The sequence below is a fragment of the Hippopotamus amphibius genome, unplaced genomic scaffold, assembly GCF_030028045.1.
Source record: "Hippopotamus amphibius kiboko isolate mHipAmp2 unplaced genomic scaffold, mHipAmp2.hap2 scaffold_156, whole genome shotgun sequence".
Lineage (NCBI taxonomy): Eukaryota > Metazoa > Chordata > Mammalia > Artiodactyla > Hippopotamidae > Hippopotamus > Hippopotamus amphibius.
Window position 1 is genome coordinate 70,689 of NW_026648307.1, and position 18,187 is coordinate 88,875.

Consider the following 18,187-nt stretch of genomic DNA (forward strand, 5'->3'; position numbering starts at 1 on the left):
TTCAAGATCTGGATGTTCTTGGACCACGCTTGGAGAAGCAAGAGTCTGCAACACACAGAGGGAGCCGCCTCCGTCTCTTTGGGCCACAAGCATATCTCGGCAGTCCTGAGCAGAGCTGAGACAGCTCCGGTGCTCTGCGCCCACCCAGGCACACCCCTGGGCGGAAGGTGGAGATGCAGCACACTGAGGGAGCAACAGTCTACAAGACTGTGTTAACATATTTTCTAAGAGCACCGTGACTATAGGAACAGCTACACAAATAGCATAATTCAACTTGAGTAAATGGAGAGGTCTACTGGCTGGGGGTAAAACTACCCTTTCCTTATGTAGTCCTCCTTAAAGTGAACATGATTACAAAGGCGTAAAAAAAAACCCAGCATATTACATTTCACAGGAAAAGGCCACATGGGCACACATTTACGTACAGTATGAATTCTAAGAAATTCAATGCATTTTATCAAAACAAAGCGCATGCTACCACTGCTCCCAGCTAAAATCATCTCCTCTTCCAAATACAAGGAAAAAACCTTGAATTGTAAGCAAAATCACTGCCTTGCCTTGCCAGTACCAGGCCACAGGCTCCCCATCCGATCACAGCCACACGAGCAAGAAAAACAGGAAATCCAAAGGCAGAAACAACAATTCCAGTAGTGAAAAAACACGCCCGTTGCCGACAGGCACTACTTGTTGCATCGCCGTCATACGTCGCTCCTTTGGCAATGAAATTACGGGCTGGGCGAGATGGCGTGGAACAGCAGGACAAACAAGGGCCAGTAAATGCCATAATCCTCTAAGGCACATCCCAGCACAAGAAAAGTCACCCAATAGCCCCTCTGAAAGATGACGCCACGAGAGCTTTAACGCCAGCCAGGTCTCCCGAGCGGGGGCCGCGGCTGCTTCCGGCTTCCTGCCAGGGCTGGTCTATCTTTTTTGCCAGGTCTAAAGTACAACACCATCTCTTGTGGTTCATAGGGCCACTCCTTTTCCTCATTCTTGACTCAGTCAGGGTTAAGGTCACTTTTCTAGGTGTTTCTGCACTTTACCTCCTTTTTCAAGTATATACGATACCAAGGTATGATATCAGGTACGTGTGGAATGTGGCAAAATACAAAACATTAGTGTACACAACGAGGAAGAAGCAGACTCACAGATATATTCAAGAAAGGAGCGGCTGCCAGTGCGGGGTGGGGAGGAACACTACAGGAGCCGGGGAGGGGAGGGCGCAACGTATTGCAAGATGGGCTCAAGGATGTATTCACCGCACAATGCAAGGAATATTGGGAACCTTTAAAAAATTGTTTTTCATCTTTATTAGAGTATACTTGTTTTACAGTATTGTGTTAGTTTCTGCTGTACACCAAAGTGAATCAGCTATATGTATGCATATATCCCCACATCCCCTCCCTGGTGAGCCTCCCTCTCACCCTCCCTATCCCACCCCTTTAGGTCTTCACAAAGCAGGGAGCTGATCTCCCTGTGCTGTGCAGCAGCTTCCCATTCGCTATCTATTTCACATTTGGTAGGATGTATACATCAGCGCTACTCTCGCAAGTTGTCCCAGCTTCCCCACCCCCCACTGTGTCTTCTGTGCGTCTCTATTCCTGCCCTGCCACTAGGTTCATCAGTGTTAGTTTTCTAGAGTCCATATACATGTGTTCGCATATGGTATTAGTTTTTCTGTTTCTAATTTACTTCACTCAGTATGACAGACTCTAGGTCCATCCACCTCCCTACAATAACTCAGTTTCCTTCCTTTTTAAGGCTGAGTAATATTCCAGGGTATATATGTGCCACATCTTCTTCATTCATATGTCAAAGGACATTTAGGTTGCTTCCATGTCCGGGCTATTGGAAACAGTGCTGCAGTGAGCATTGTGGCACATGTATCTTTTTAAATTATGGTTTTCTCCAGGTGTATGCCCAGTAGTGGGGTTGCTGGTTCATATGGTAGTTCTATTTTTAGTTTTTTAAGGAACCTCCCTACTGTTCTCCACAGTGGCTGTACCAATTTACTTTCCCACCAACAGTGCAGGAGGGCTCCTGCACTTTTCTCCACACCCTCTCCGGCATTTATTGTTTCTCCATTTTTGGATGATGGATGTTCTGACCAATGTGAGGCATATTTTGAAATACCTGTAAATGGAAAGTAGCCTTAAAACATTGTAAAAAATACAATAAGTCTTTATTTTAAAAATTAAAGAAAAGAAGGGACTTGAGCATGAGGGTGTCAGAAAAGGGCTTCTGGACTCCAGCCCAGGGGACTTGAAGAAGGCCAATGAAGCGAGGGCCCTGTGCATCCCCGACTCCCCTCGAGGCCACCAAGGCTTCTCTGCCCCCTCCGCTCAGATGGGGAACCGGCCTCCCTGAGATCCCAGGTCTGCACCCACAGCGCCGGCCCTGCTCCCCCCCGACACGCCTCCTCAGGACTCCGCTCCAGGTTTTGCCCTAGGAAACTGGCCCAGCCCTCAGCCCCAACCAGGGCGCTGTCCTTCCCGCTGCTGCTGGGTTCCCACCACTTCTCGTTACCAGAATTTGTCCTCTGCGCCCTGGCGCCAATTTTATCTCAGAGACAGAGTTTCGGATGACGTAGAAAGAAATACCTTTCTAGCTTTGCAAGCCAAGGAGGCACGTGGACTAGCGGCTTTGAGTCTGTGTATCCCATCCTGGAGGGTGTAGTGAGGAGTCCTGTAGTGTTCAAGGAGCAGGGCCTAGTCAGCTCGCGGACAGTCTTCTGATGGGTTGGTGCGGAGCCTATGGGGAGTCAGCATCATCAAACGTCTGCTTCCAACTGGTCTGGGGTCTACGTGCTTAAGGGCAGCATACAGTGAACGTCTTCCACCTGGTAGGGCTTTCAGTATCCGCAAAACAGGTCAAAGGACATGGGTGAGAATATCATCTACAGTCTTTGGGGTAGATTTAAAGATCCTTGACTTTGTGTAATGCCTAAAGTATTATTCGTTTGTCTTGCTTGACTCTTTTCCTTTCTTTGTCTGTTTTCTCATCACTTGGACTCAATTCATTCTTTGACTAAAGATTTTTTACAGACTTAAGGCAGGCGGAGGACATGGGTGGCGGTCTATTCTGGGAGGGCCTCTTAGAGTCCTGCTCAGTTACAATTCCTTCAGGAGTGGTCCTACCTGATTTGGGAATGGACACAGTGTGGGAAGTAATCTCGAGTTCAAAGTTTAGCATCCATATTTGCTCTTGGGAAATTTGTGTTTGCCTCTTATTGCTTTGTCATAGCACCTGGACAGACATTTGAAAACTATTAGACATATTACAATGGGGATAATGGGTAAAATACATTTTGTCATATTTTTCAAAAGGGTCCTCTGATTCTGTGTGGCAACCAGGAAAATGAGTTTTGGAAAATTTCCTTTTCATATATCTTTATTAAGGAAGTGGTCTTTGGCTGGGATGCTATAGCTTGAGCTGTCTCATTTGCCATGCCTGTTTTTAAAGTAGGAGAAAGGTTTCATAGTACCAAGAAGACCTTGAGATCATAACCTTGCAGGTGGCAGCTGCCAGCAGATATCATTTTGACAATGGCTGATGGTGTCCTAAAGTCTAATAAGGTTTAGACAACTCAAGTTTTCAGTAATATTCGGAATGTGTCTGAACCCACATCCACAATGCCCATTTAACTCAACTTTGAATGTCTGAACCACGGCTATTCCATTTTTATTTTTATTTTTATTTTTATTTTTTATGTAATAATTTTTTCATGGCTAAGGCAGATGTACAACGCGTGTGTAACAGGCCACAAGCAGGCTGTTTTGGTTAGCCTAAAGTGTAAATGTAATCATGTGTAAGCCAGAAGGATTTCCCCATACTTCAATTATGAATATTTTTTCATCACTTTCCCCTTTGGATTGTAAATATTTCCATAAACAGCATTGATAATCAATACACTTTCCTGAGGTTGCCAGGGGGGACCTGCTCCCTGCTCCGGATCCATTCATGTTCTTCGGTCCTAGGCTGCTTTTCTGTGTAGTTCTCCACGTTGGGGGAAAATGAATGAGACATCATGAACAGGCTCAGAAGGATGTTACTGGGGAGACGTGTTGTAGGCCATCCATTTAATCATTTGTATCCAGTTGTCCCACAAGCATTGTACATGTGCTTTTAGCAACAGACTTCAAGCAGGTCGTGACACATCGTGAGTAGCTATCCTCTGTGATACCACCACTTGATAATTCTTTTTTTCTCCTGACCATCAGGGCAAAAGTGTGTCTAGCACAATAACTTTCATAAATACAGACTTCAAAGAAAAGAATGAGAATTTCCTATCTATTGAAACAGGATCACTTTAAACAAACGACCCTCATCTCCATCCAGCAGCATTCAACCAAGACTCATTTGTTTCTAAAATAAGTCTGGTCTGCTGACCATAGGGGCTCTTTCAGACTGGCTGTGCTGGGATTCCTTAAGAGTCTCAGTCTGAAAGCCTGCAAAAAAAACCAAAAAAACAAAAATCCCCTTTCAGGCTTAGGAAACCCATGCCAAAGGCGTGCCATCAGATTTTTGCCTTGCTGGATTTGTCTCTTCTGGACATTCCCCAAATATGAAGATTCCTGCACATGTCAGGAGACAGTCTTTTTTATTTACCTGATAAGGCTGCTCAGAACCCAGGAACCTCTAATTACTGAAGGAACCACAGCAGAGAAAAAAGAAAACATGTTGTAATTTTACTCACAGAGGTAATTTACTCCATTGTTGCGTATCATAAGTAGCTTGAGGGCAAGGGCTTCCTTATATCTGGAAATCACAGATCAAAACCAGTAATATTCCAGACAAGAAACCCATAAATATGATAAACATGTTTACTAGTTTACTAGCTGTCTTTCTTGTTAAGCAGTTTTATGAAGCCATCAGGTTTTCTATAGGATTTTAACATTTCTTACCCAGTGCAGTGGTAGAATCTGACATTTTTCAGAGACCAGTGCTTGTCAAAATGGTTTTACTTGTGAATCTTCTCGGAGGTGAAACACTTTTGTAAAAGCATCAGAGTACAACAATACCTATCTCTAAATGACAGAAAGAATGAGAGCCCTGATGAAACAGCTGGTCACAAGGTAAGCCATAAAGAAACTTGGTTACAATCACCAGAATTATGACTTGGTAATTTCAGGACATACCAGAATTGTAGGAATTCCATAATTTTTAGACTATCTCTATTAATAACATCAATCCCAGGATACCCTGAGAAGGCTTATCATTCATTTGACAATGATTTTTAAGCACTTCCACATACCAAGTAATGCTAGTTAATCTAATATTTCTCTCTGAGATGCCTCAGGGGTCCTCTGGAAAACTCAGAAAGTTAGCTAGAAAAAGAAACTTCCTATCGGGAGTGACAGGCAGCTCAGTATTCCAGGAAATCTTTGTTCTCTTGCAGAGAGAGAAAACCAAATTTCAGTCTTCTACCAGCTTCGTGTTAATAATAAAGTTCATTTAGCTCATTAAGTTAATCTGCATTGATCCTCACTGTACAAAATGCTTTTTAAAGCCCCGCCCCTTTTAAAAACTTTTTATCAATTTCTGTTTCTATATGATGTGTTCCTTGTTTTTGTCCATCCAAAATTAGCAAGTTTTAGGGAAAAATTGTTCTCCTTTTATCTCTCAACAAAGCATATTTTTAGTTTCTATACCTTCTTCTGCCAACAACACGTATCTTGCTTCCTTTACATAGTGAAATGCTTCCCTTATCGTTTAATCTTAGCGGTAAATACATAGTACAATTTTAACCGCTAAAACCTTTACAAAACCAAGAAATGTGTAATTAAATGGTGTTTCAAAACCAGATCGTGTTTTATAACTCTTAATACATACATTTTTTTCATAACACCATTTTTCTCGAATGTGGTACAAGATATGTGTTCAATCAACCCAAATATATTTAGTGGTTTTTCTGAAGAAGGCAGAGGTTGAGTATTCATAGATGTGTTCAGCAGTTAATGTTTCACTATTTTATCTGAAAATGATGTCGATCATCAATGAATTCTCATCATTTTACTTAATGTGGCAAAACTCTCAACTTTTAAAATACTAAGAATCCAGAAACACAAAACATCATTTGAGAGAGCTTACCTAAAAGCTTGTCTACCATTGATCTCTAGTTTATGACCTATGACAAGATCATCCTACTGAGTTAATTTTCTTGCTGACAAATTTTGCAACAGATATGACTTCATTGACACTCAGTGTACCTAGATCCAATGAAAGTTGTACATTAAGTGGTACATTAAGTTGTCCATTAAGTCATCAACATTAAAACTACCTAGGTCCAATGAAAGTTGTACATGAAAACATTAAAAGTACCTAGGTACAATGAAAGCTGTACATTAAGTTGTACATTAAGTACATTAAGTATATTTTAACATTGATGACTTACTTCTGTAGATGACTCTAAAGACATGTCTGTATTAATTTGCATACTTAAATGACAAACAACTGACTTCTATACCAGATATTGAGTTAATAGTGAATATTTTCCAGATGTAGAAATATTTTATTTGTAAGCGCTTACTTTTCTTCAAGTCAATTCAATAGAGCTCATTTACCAATGAACCTCACTAATATTATCCAAAGACAAAGACACATACCCAGACAAACCTACACACGGGCAAACAGATCTCACTGTGTCATCTTTTTCCCTTGCATGAACCAGGCAGTGTAATTAAGCTTATCACTTTATGAACAGTGGTGACAATAGTCTAACTGACACACTTGAGGTCAAAAGCCTTGTTTTTCTTTCCTCCCACACCTGCCCTCCCCCACCTTCACTTTAAGTTCTCTAATTAACCCAAGCCTCATGCCCCAGGCAACATGGGCTGTGTTTGTACTTCAAGGACCTGATAGACTTCGACTTTTCTCCTAAGAATATTTTTGTTCTCTCAGGGTCAGTGTTCTGAAAAAACAAAACAAAAGAAAACAAACAAAAAAACCACAAAGTATTTTGTCAAAGTAGCTTTCTCTAACTGCTCTGGGAAAAGTAACCAGTTTTGAAATTTCAAAAGAGATTCATCACAACCAGGTTTCTCCAGAGTCTACAGAAAATTGTGATCACATGGTGTTAAACCATTTATTGCTTATTTATAGGTTTCTAACTGTAGGTCGAGCAGTCTGCAAAACTGTTTCCTAGGGGACTGTTAGATGGAATCCAAGAAGTGCTTCCTATTTTTGACTAGACTTGCATGAACCAGACACAAACCAGACCTCGCCAGCTGATCGAAGCCTTATACCAGGGGAAAAGGAGACAACATAAAGCTCAGAGTGGCTGCTTCCAAGTCCCGTTAAGCCTGTGACCTTAGTCCAAGTGGCACCTTACACGTGGGATTTCCAAAGTGGAAAATCTTCAGACGGGAACCGAATGTTGCCCAGACAGACAAGGTGGAAGGGGCCTCACAGTGCCCACTGGGGCATTTACCCAGTTGCCAGGGCAAGCACAGAGTCTTCACCACTGGACTACGGGAAGCCCATAAATTGGTTTTTGGAACCAAGATTTCTACACAGAAAAGGCAGGTCAAGTTCATAGGTGGGGGGCTATACTGCGGAGGCCTCCTAGAGTCCTGCTCAGTTACAATCGGGCCCCTCCCCTGCTCTGAGCCCAGCTGGAGACTCCCCCAAGCAAAAGAAAAAGATCAGCACAGAACCAGGCGTGAGACCACAGTACAGGTCGGGAATCCTTTATTTGTCCAGGGTCAAGTCTATTCATTGTGAGGAGGGCACGTTTAGGATGTTGCCGGTGAGAGCAAAGGTTTGGTTTCTAACTTTTTCGCGTGTTTGCGGAAACGGCATTTTAAGAACCACAAGAAGCCAACATAGTAATCAGTGTCTTCTGACCGTCAAGATCATCATGTTAGAGACATTTCCCTGCTTTCAAGTCAGTCTTCTTCAAATGGCCTTCTTCAGCGGGCGGAGTTGGGATTTCTAATCCATACGCAATCCAAAATCTCTGCTGTCAACATCCCTCCATGACGGCTCCTCTTATACAGTAATACATTATTTTATCTTCTCAGATTTCCTAAGGATAGCATAGATACTGAACAGATATGTATACATAGAAATTAAACCACAGTGACATCTGTGAGTTCTGCCGGTTGGCGACAAAACATGTTTTTAAAGACATATATGACCTTCTTTTGTAGACAATTTATGCCCAACCGGTTGTAGACCACTGAAGCTTTCTTGAGTAGTACAAATAGCAGCATCTCTGTGACAGCACATGTCACCAACCAGTGAAAGGGTGTCAAAGCCTGCTGTGTTCCATGCATCATTAATCTTTCTTCTATAAAATTCACTACCATCTCTGTGAGGAATTTAATCACCATCCTTGTTAGAATTTCCATTGCCTTGTCCTTGATAAACAAAGTAAGTAATTCCATGATAAAATCTGAGGTGCAACTGCTCCTTTGAATGCAGTCCTGAATTTCTATCCTGGGACGGAAGGCAATGTGACCTTTTCACAGAGGCAGTGGATCTGGCGAATGAGGGTGTGAAACCAAATATGACACCACTCGATAAACTGTTGCTGCAAAGAAAAAAAAAACAGCAGTAAGTCACTGGGCTGAGTAACATACCAGCCAAAGAGCCCTCCAAGAATTACACAATCTGGGACATTCTTTAGCTGTTCTACTAAAACTACTTGTAGCTAGAATGTTTGCAGCAAAACACAGTACAGTTTCAATATGCTTAGGCAATTCCAACCAAAGAGCCCTTCAAGAATTACACAATCTGGGTCATTCTTTAGTTTTTATACAAAAAGTTCTTGTACCTAGGATGTGTGCTGGGAAACATAGCACTGTTTGCATGGACACAGCCATTGCATACCCAAAGACCAAGGCAAGAATTACACAATCTGGGTCATTCTTTAACTGTTCTACTAAAAATCCTTGTGGCTGGGGCTTTTGCAGCCAAACACGGTCAAGTTTCATTTTGTTTAGGCACTTACCAGCCTAAGATCCCTTCAAGAATGACACAATCTGGTCATTCGTTAGCTGTTATACCAACAACAATTGTACCTAGGATGTGTGCTGGGAAACATAGCACTGTTTGCATGGACACAGCCATTGCATACCCAGAGACCAAGGCAAGAATTACACAATCTGGGTCATTCCTTAGCTGTGATACAAAATACTTTTACCAGGCCCAGACCAATGTTAGAATTATACAATCTGGGTCATTCTTTAGCTGTTTTAAAAAATACTTTTACCAGGCCCAGACCAATGCTAGAATTATACTATCTAGGTCTGTCTTTAGCTGTTATACAAAATATTTGTACCAGCCACAGACCAATGCAAGAATTACGCAATCTGGGTCATTCTTTAACTGTTCTACTAAAAATCCTTGTGGCTGGGGCTTTTGCAGCCAACCACGGTCAAGTTTCATTTTGTTTAGGCACTTACCAGCCTAAGATCCCTTCAAGAATGACACAATCTGGTCATTCGTTAGCTGTTATACCAACAACAATTGTACCTAGGATGTGTGCTGGGAAACATAGCACTGTTTGCATGGACACAGCCATCGCATACCCAAAGACCAAGGCAAGAATTACACAATCTGGGTCATTCCTTAGCTGTGATACAAAATACTTTTACCAGGCCCAGACCAACGTTAGAATTATACAATCTGGGTCATTCTTTAGTTTTTATACAAAAAGTTCTTGTACCTAGGATGTGTGCAGCACAACATAGCAGTGTTTCAATGGGCATAGGCATTGCACAGCCACGGACGAAGGCAAGAATTACGCAATCTGGGTCATTCTTTAGCTGTTTTAAAAAATACTTTTACCAGGCCCAGACCAATGTTCGAATTCTGCAATCTGGGTCATTCTTTAGCTGTTTTTTTTTTTAATTTACTTTTTTTTTTTTTGAGGTACAGCAAGTTCAATCATCTGTGTTTATACACATATCCCCGTATTCCCTCCCTCCCTGGTCTCCCCCCCACCCTCCCCGTCCAGGCTCCCTAAGGCATCGTCCATCATGGAGTTGAACTCCCTTTGTTATACAGCAGTTTCCCACTGGCTATCTATTTTACAGTTGGTAGTATATATATGTCTATGCTACTCTGTCACTTCGTCCCACCTTCCCCTTCGCCCCCTACCCTGTGTCCTCATGTCTGTTCTCTACTTCTGCATGTGTCTTCTTGCCCTGTCACTGGGTTCATCAGTACCATTTTTTTAGATTCCCTATATATGAATTAACGTATGGTATTTGTTTTTCTCTTTCTGGCTTACTTCACTCTGTATGACAGACTCTAGGTCCATCCACCTCCCTACAAATAACTCAATTTTGTCCCTTTTCATGGCAGAGTAATATTCCAGTGTGTGTATGGGCCACATCCTCCTTATCCATTCATCTGTGGATGGGCATTTAGGTTGCTTCCATGTCTGGCTATTGTAAATAGTGTTGCAGTGAACACTGCGGTACATGTTTCTTTTTGGATTGTGGTTTCCTCAGGGTCTATGCCCAGGAGTGGGATTGCTGGTTCATAAGCTAGTTCTATTTTTAGTTTTTTAAGGAGCCTCCATACTGTTCTCTATCGTGGCTGTATCACTTCACAGCCCTGGCAACAGTGCAGGAGGCTTCCCATTGCTCCACAGCCTCTCCAGCGTTTATGGATTCGAGACTGTTTGATGACTGTCATTCTGACCAGCGTGAGGCACATTTTGAAAGAATTGTAAAGGGAAAGTAGCAGTCAAGAATTGTAGACAGTAAAAGAAATCTTTATTTTAAAACGTACAAAAAGGAAGGGACTTGAGCAGGAGGGTGTCCGAAAAGCGTTCCTGGACTGCAGCCCAGGGACGTGAAGAGGCCAATGAAGTGCGGGCTTGGCGTGAGGACTAGAGCGTAGGACTTGAGGACGGGCGTTCCAGGGTCCAGCTGGGACCAGGCTCAGAAGGGCAGGATTGCTCTCCGAGCGGGTCTGGGAGGGGCCTCCAGCATCTGGGGAAGCCCTGCAGGAAAGCTGATGTCCACCTCCAAAGTCGAAATCGTCCTTCAGCTGACTTTGCAAGATGCTGAGATGTGTGAAGAGGGGAAACGCATGGAGACCACAGTGGAGGCTGCAAAGGAGGCAGGGCCCAGGGAGGGGTGGGGATTGGGGGCCGAAGCATCTAGAACGCAGGGAGGGAGGAGGGGATGATATGGAGGCTGGGGCCAACCTAGGAGTGTGCGGAACCCAGAAGAGTATATGACCGAGCAGGGTTCTTGGACGCCTTAGTGAACAGACATTGATACAAGGAAAGACGAGAAATTCAGTCAAGGCTTTCCTGGGGCTCGTGGTGCAGCAGGAGGGAGGGACAGGAGGAAGAGAGCCCCTTGTCTGCTGTCTGTTGGGGGAAGGAGCTGGCCCCTGAGATGTGGGAGGGTGGGGCGGGTCCAGGGGTGGGGCTGGAGGCGTGGCCGGCGTGGTCTGCCCGCCCCCTTGGGGGTGCGTCCTGACCAGGACCCTGCTCTTGTTCTCCACCTCAGAAGTGGCAGCTGGGTTTTTGGTCTCTTTGTATCTTGTTCATAATTTGCCCTAACTGTGCATGTATTTGTCATGTTTAGTCTCTTGTAGTTTCTTTGTAGGCTGCTGCTCAAGAAGACATTTGTCCAGGTGCAAGCACTGCAGCAAAGGTTGCCAGGGCCAAGCCTGTCAGAACTCTAGGATATGGAGAGAGTGAGGGGTAAAGAATCCAGGATTCTTCCCCATATGATCATCTCAACAGATGCAGAGAAAGATTTTGCGAAAATTGAACACCCATTTTTTTTTTTACTGTTTTACTTATTTATTTATTTATTTATTTTTTAAGAACATTTATTGAGATACAGTTAACATAAGATAAACTGCATATATTTAGAGTGTACATTTTGGTATCCCAGTGAACACCCTATTTTGATAAAAACTCTCCAGAAAGTGGGCATAGAGGGAATCTACCTCAACAAAATAAAGGCCATATAGAAAACATGCACAGCAAATATCACTTTCAATGATGAAAAAATGAAAGTATTTTCCCTAAGATGAAGAGGAAGGATGTCCACTCTGTCCACTTTTTCTTCTTTTCCTCCCTTCTTTCCTTCCTTCCTCTGTTCTTTCTTTCTTTCTTTCTTTCTTCCTTTCTTTCTTTCTTTCTTTCTTTCTTTCTTTCTTTCTTTCTTTCTTTCTTTCTTTTTTATTTCTTTCTGGCTGTGCTGCTCAGCATGTGTGATCTTAGTTCCTTGACCAGGGATAGAACCCATGTCCCCTGTAGTGCAAGAGTGGAGGCTTAACCATGGGACCACCAGGGAAGTCCCCCTCCACTTTTATTCAACATAGGTTTGGAAGTCCTAGCCACAGCAATCAGGGGAAGAAAACTAAAAAAAATCCAAATTGGAAAAGAGGGAAAACTGTCACTGATGGCATATGACATCGTACTATACATAGAAATTCCTAAGGATCATACCAGAAACCTACTTGTTGGCTGGTGTAAGCAAAAGTGGGGTCCAGCTGCTCACCGCTCAAAAGCTGAGAAAGAGGCAAGGTTGTTGGAAAAGAAAGTTTGCTTTACTTTTTCTGTGTGTATGCACGTGTTTATTTCTTTATGCTGTACCGGGTCTTAGTTGAGGCACACATGTGGGATCTAGTTCCCCCCCCAGGGATCGAACCTGGCCCCCCTGTTCTGGGAGTGCAGAGTCTAAGCCACGGGACCACCAGGGGAATCCCAAAGTTTGCTTTATTTTGGACGCTGGTAACCAGTGGGGAGGGCGGACTCCTATCCACTCCTATTCACCCCGCACCCCCATCAGTGGGCAAGAGCTTTTATAGGCTGAGGGAGGGGGCTACATGCAAAACAGCAGTCAGCTCTGACAGTCTTTGCGACATCGGTCATTGGTGGTCTTACGAACGTCCTCGTGTTTGTCTTATGTACCGTTAATCATCAGTTCCGGGGTCGATTTGTTTCTATTTCTTCAAGCCAGTGCTTGGAGTCCTGGCAGCTTCTGTCATGGCTCCAGCCTGGTCATCATGGAGTGAATGTCTCCACCTGGTGGGCGTTTCAGCATTTGCTGTCTTGCAGATGCTGAAACACTAAGACAGACACACTAGTGTATATTTTATATTTTATACACATTAGTGTGTACATGTCAATCACAATCTTCCAGGCTATGGCTCAGAATATTATCTGCAGCCCTTGAGAGGGAACTTAAAGTCCTTGGCTATGGTAACGACTACACTCTTATTATTTGGTCTCCTTTGACTGTTTTCTTTCTTCCTGCATTTTCTCACTCCTCTGATGAAAATTATTCTTTGACTACAGGTTTTTGAAAGATGAAAGGCAGGCAGAGGACATGGGGGGCAAGGACCATAGGGTTCTGGTCCATTTTCCTGGGTTTTTAACATAAACTGGAAATGGATTTTAGGTAGAGGGTTTTTTAAAGCATTTTTTTGCAAAGTTCATATAGTTCCCCTCCTTGACGCCATGAATGCTGTGAGTTACAGTGATTTCGTTCTGTTAAACTAACTATATTCCTGGAAGAGAATCCACATGTCACACACATTCTCTTTTACATTCATGGCTGGATTCAGTTGACTCTTCCCGTGCGGTGTTCATATGTGTTGATATTGGTCTCTTATTTTTTTCTCTATGTGTTGTTTCTGGTTTGGGGGTCAAGGTTATGCTACTTGACAGTAAGAGCAGGGGCACTGTTCTCTCTCTTCTATCTTTTAAGACTGTGTAAGAGCAGAACTAATTGTTCTTGAAAGTTTGTAAAACACAGCTGTCAATCAAGGTTTGATGTGTCCTTTTTTGCAAGGTTTAGAAGTGAACCCCATCTCTTTTGTGCTTCATGGGGCTACTGCTGCTTTCTTTTTTCTTGACTAAATCTGCTTTAAGTTCACTTTTGCAGTTCTTTCTTCATTTTATCCTCCTTTGCAAGTGTGTATGATATCACTGTATGATAACACCTGTATGTGGAATGTGACAAAATATGAAAAGATAGGGTATCTAACAAAGACTATGTGTAAGAGTAGGGTTAATTGTGCTTTAAATGTTTGCAAAACACAGCTTTCACTCAAGGTTTGGTGTATCTTCTTCTGTGCAACATACAGCATCTCTTTTGTGGTTCATAGGGCTACTCCTGCTTTTCTTCCTTCTTGACTCGCTCTGGTTTCAGGTTATTTTTGCAGGTGTTTATTCATTCAGTCTTCATCTTCACGTACTTGCAGTAAGGATGCTCATAAAGTCCACCTCTTGTCTGTTGTCTGTCGTTGTTTCCTTTTCACTCCTAGCCTGGCTCACCCTGCCCAGTCTCGTCTTCTCTTCAGAATCCTGCCAGAAGTTTGCTTTCACAGAACCATCTCTGTCTTTGTGTTTTTGTCTTTTGTCTTTTTCTTTTTTGTAATACATATAAACCAGCCACTGAGTATTTTGCTTTCACCTATATTTTCTTTCTCAGGTAAAGTTTTGTTGCTTTGTTTTCCTTTTTAAACAAATGTTATTGGAGTGGAGTTGATGTAAAATGTTGGGTGAGTTTCAGGTGTACAGCACAGTCAATCAGTTATACATATACATGTATCCACTCTTCTTTAGATTCTTTTCCCATATGAGCCCTTACAGAGTATTGAACAGAGTTCCCTGTGCTATACATAGGTCCTTATTGTCTATTTTATATACATGAGCGTCTAACATGTCAATCACAGTCTTCCAATTCATCCCTCCCCATCCCCTTCCCCCGGTAACCATCAGACTGCTTTGCACATGTGTGTCTCCATCTCAGTTTTGTAGATAAGGTCATTTGTTCTCCTTTTACATGTCAAAATTATGTGTTTAGTCCATGGAATGTTGTAAGACAACCCTGTCAGTCAAGGCTTAGTGGACTCATTTCTGGAAGGTTTAAAAAGAGAACCCTATCTCTTTTGTGGCTAATACGACCACTCCTTCTTTTCTTCATTCTTGACTCAGTCTGGGTGAAGTTCACTTTTGTAGGTGTTTCTTCATTGTATCTTCCTTTTCAAGTATGAATGATATCACTTCTATGGGGAATCTGACAATATACGAAAATCTAGTGTGTATGACAAAGACTGTGTAAGAGCAGAATTAAGTTTTCTTGAATGTTTGTAAAGCATGGCTGTCAATCAAGGTTTGGTGTATTTTTTTTTCTTTTCTGTTAAAAGTGAAATTTATTACATTACAGTAAGTGCAAGTGTTATTAAAAATGCTGGTTAAAGTTATAAAGTGTCTGTGTAATCTTTCTAATATAAATATTGGAAACAACAACTTTAACAATTCTATACATACATAGAACATTGAAAACATTAAATCATGCCCAAGGCTCAAATATCACTCTGCACATTACTGTTTTAGTATCGCTCTTATCTTCTCCTGATCCCAGCATCATTCCAGAACGTGGAGGGGTTATAAACTTCAAGGTTTCAGTGTTGGGAATGTATGTCAGTTATCACACATTAACAATGCTTTACAGTCATTGCTTATATTCTAATCAAGTGGTTCTAGTTCCCATATTTCCCTTTCTTGATAGGTCTTGGACAAAAACTTGAACCAGGAAAACTGTGATTACATGACCCAGTATGACATGAATTCTCAGCGCTTCATTTAAAAGTAGCATAAAGTGTTACATACATATATTTTAAAAGTCCTACAGGACATGAAAGACAACAAGTACATCACATGTCAATAAAATTAAGCAGCTCCCCCTCTGCTGGCTTACTTGGCTCCATGTCTCTACAGAAAGGAGAAGCTGAGCCACGAAGAAGTGAGGGCAAATCAGAACTGCTGGGAGTGTGTGTGTTTGTGGGGGTGAGGGGCTGGTGGAGCTGGTGAGGGTGGGTGGGGGGCAGCAGAGAGAAGGAACTGAGGAGAAATGTCAGATTATAAAGGGAAATTAAACAGTGTTACTTATCCATTCTTCCCCAGCCTGCTAAAGCAGGGGCCAGTTCCAGCCCAGCCTCCCTCCCCTGCCTCCCGGGGTGGGGCTCTGTCGCCCCAGCACTGCGAGGACAGCCACTGCCTTTCGAAAACGTGAAGCCACCGCTGTTCCCTACTGAGAACACTTCCCAGACCTGAGGAACAGCTTACAAATGATAGGTTAGGACATTTCACAAACACCAAGGAGAGTCTGAACTAGGCCTCCGCATAAGGGGCAGGAGAAACAGTGTTTACAAGTAGCTAACACCAGAGTGGTTAAGTGGTTCAGCCAAGGGGAAGGCAATGCTTATTCCCCCATGACAGAGCGTCTCAAACTTGAACGTGCATACGATTCCCTTGGGATCACATCAAAATGCACTGGGTTGGGGGTGGGGCCTCAGATTCCGCATTTGTAATAAGCTCCTATGGACCACACTTCAAGATCTGGATGTTCTTGGACCACGCTTGGAGAAGCAAGAGTCTGCAACACACAGAGGGAGCCGCCTCCGTCTCTTTGGGCCACAGGCATATCTCGGCAGTCCTGAGCAGAGCTGAGACAGCTCCGGTGCTCTGCGCCCACCCAGGCACACCCCTGGGCGGAAGGTGGAGATGCAGCACACTGAGGGAGCAACAGTCTACAAGACTGTGTTAACATATTTTCTAAGAGCACCGTGACTATAGGAACAGCTACACAAATAGCATAATTCAACTTGAGTAAATGGAGAGGTCTACTGGCTGGGGGTAAAACTACCCTTTCCTTATGTAGTCCTCCTTAAAGTGAACATGATTACAAAGGTGTAAAAAAAAACCCAGCATATTACATTTCACAGGAAAAGGCCACATGGGCACACATTTACGTACAGTATGAATTCTAAGAAATTCAATGCATTTTATCAAAACAAAGCGCATGCTACCACTGCTCCCAGCTAAAATCATCTCCTCTTCCAAATACAAGGAAGAAACCTTGAATTGTAAGCAAAATCACTGCCTTGCCTTGCCAGTACCAGGCCACAGGCTCCCCATCTGATCACAGCCACACGAGCAAGAAAAACAGGAAATCCAAAGGCAGAAACAACAATTCCAGTAGTGAAAAAACACGCCCGTTGCCGACAGGCACTACTTGTTGCATCGCCGTCATACGTCGCTCCTTTGGCAATGAAATTACGGGCTGGGCGAGATGGCGTGGAACAGCAGGACAAACAAGGGCCAGTAAATGCCATAATCCTCTAAGGCACATCCCAGCATAAGAAAAGTCACCCAATAGCCCCTCTGAAAGATGACGCCACGAGAGCTTTAACGCCAGCCAGGTCTCCCGAGCGGGGGCCGCGGCTGCTTCCGGCTTCCTGCCAGGGCTGGTCTATCTTTTTTGCCAGGTCTAAAGTACAACACCATCTCTTGTGGTTCATAGGGCCACTCCTTTTCCTCATTCTTGACTCAGTCAGGGTTAAGGTCACTTTTCTAGGTGTTTCTGCACTTTACCTCCTTTTTCAAGTATATACGATACCAAGGTATGATATCAGGTACGTGTGGAATGTGGCAAAATACAAAACATTAGTGTACACAACGAGGAAGAAGCAGACTCACAGATATATTCAAGAAAGGAGCGGCTGCCAGTGCGGGGTGGGGAGGAACACTACAGGAGCCGGGGAGGGGAGGGCGCAACGTATTGCAAGATGGGCTCAAGGATGTGTTCATCGCACAATGCAAGGAATATTGGGAACCTTTAAAAAATTGTTTTTCATCTTTATTAGAGTATACTTGTTTTACAGTATTGTGTTAGTTTCTGCTGTACACCAAAGTGAATCAGCTATATGTATGCATATATCCCCACATCCCCTCCCTGGTGAGCCTCCCTCTCACCCTCCCTATCCCACCCCTTTAGGTCTTCACAAAGCAGGGAGCTGATCTCCCTGTGCTGTGCAGCAGCTTCCCATTCGCTATCTATTTCACATTTGGTAGGATGTATACATCAGCGCTACTCTCGCAAGTTGTCCCAGCTTCCCCACCCCCCACTGTGTCTTCTGTGCGTCTCTATTCCTGCCCTGCCACTAGGTTCATCAGTGTTAGTTTTCTAGAGTCCATATACATGTGTTCGCATATGGTATTAGTTTTTCTGTTTCTAATTTACTTCACTCAGTATGACAGACTCTAGGTCCATCCACCTCCCTACAATAACTCAGTTTCCTTCCTTTTTAAGGCTGAGTAATATTCCAGGGTATATATGTGCCACATCTTCTTCATTCATATGTCAAAGGACATTTAGGTTGCTTCCATGTCCGGGCTATTGGAAACAGTGCTGCA

At 43.2% G+C, this 18,187-nt stretch overlaps 2 pseudogenes; both read right to left on the minus strand.

Annotated features, from left to right (window-relative positions):
* Positions 1-474: 474 nt before the first annotated feature.
* On the minus strand, positions 475-991 carry LOC130843097 (leptin receptor gene-related protein-like; annotated as a pseudogene).
* A 15,805-nt stretch (positions 992-16,796) lies between these two features.
* LOC130843091 (leptin receptor gene-related protein-like) lies at positions 16,797-17,187 on the minus strand (annotated as a pseudogene).
* Between the last annotated feature and the right edge of the window lie 1,000 nt (positions 17,188-18,187).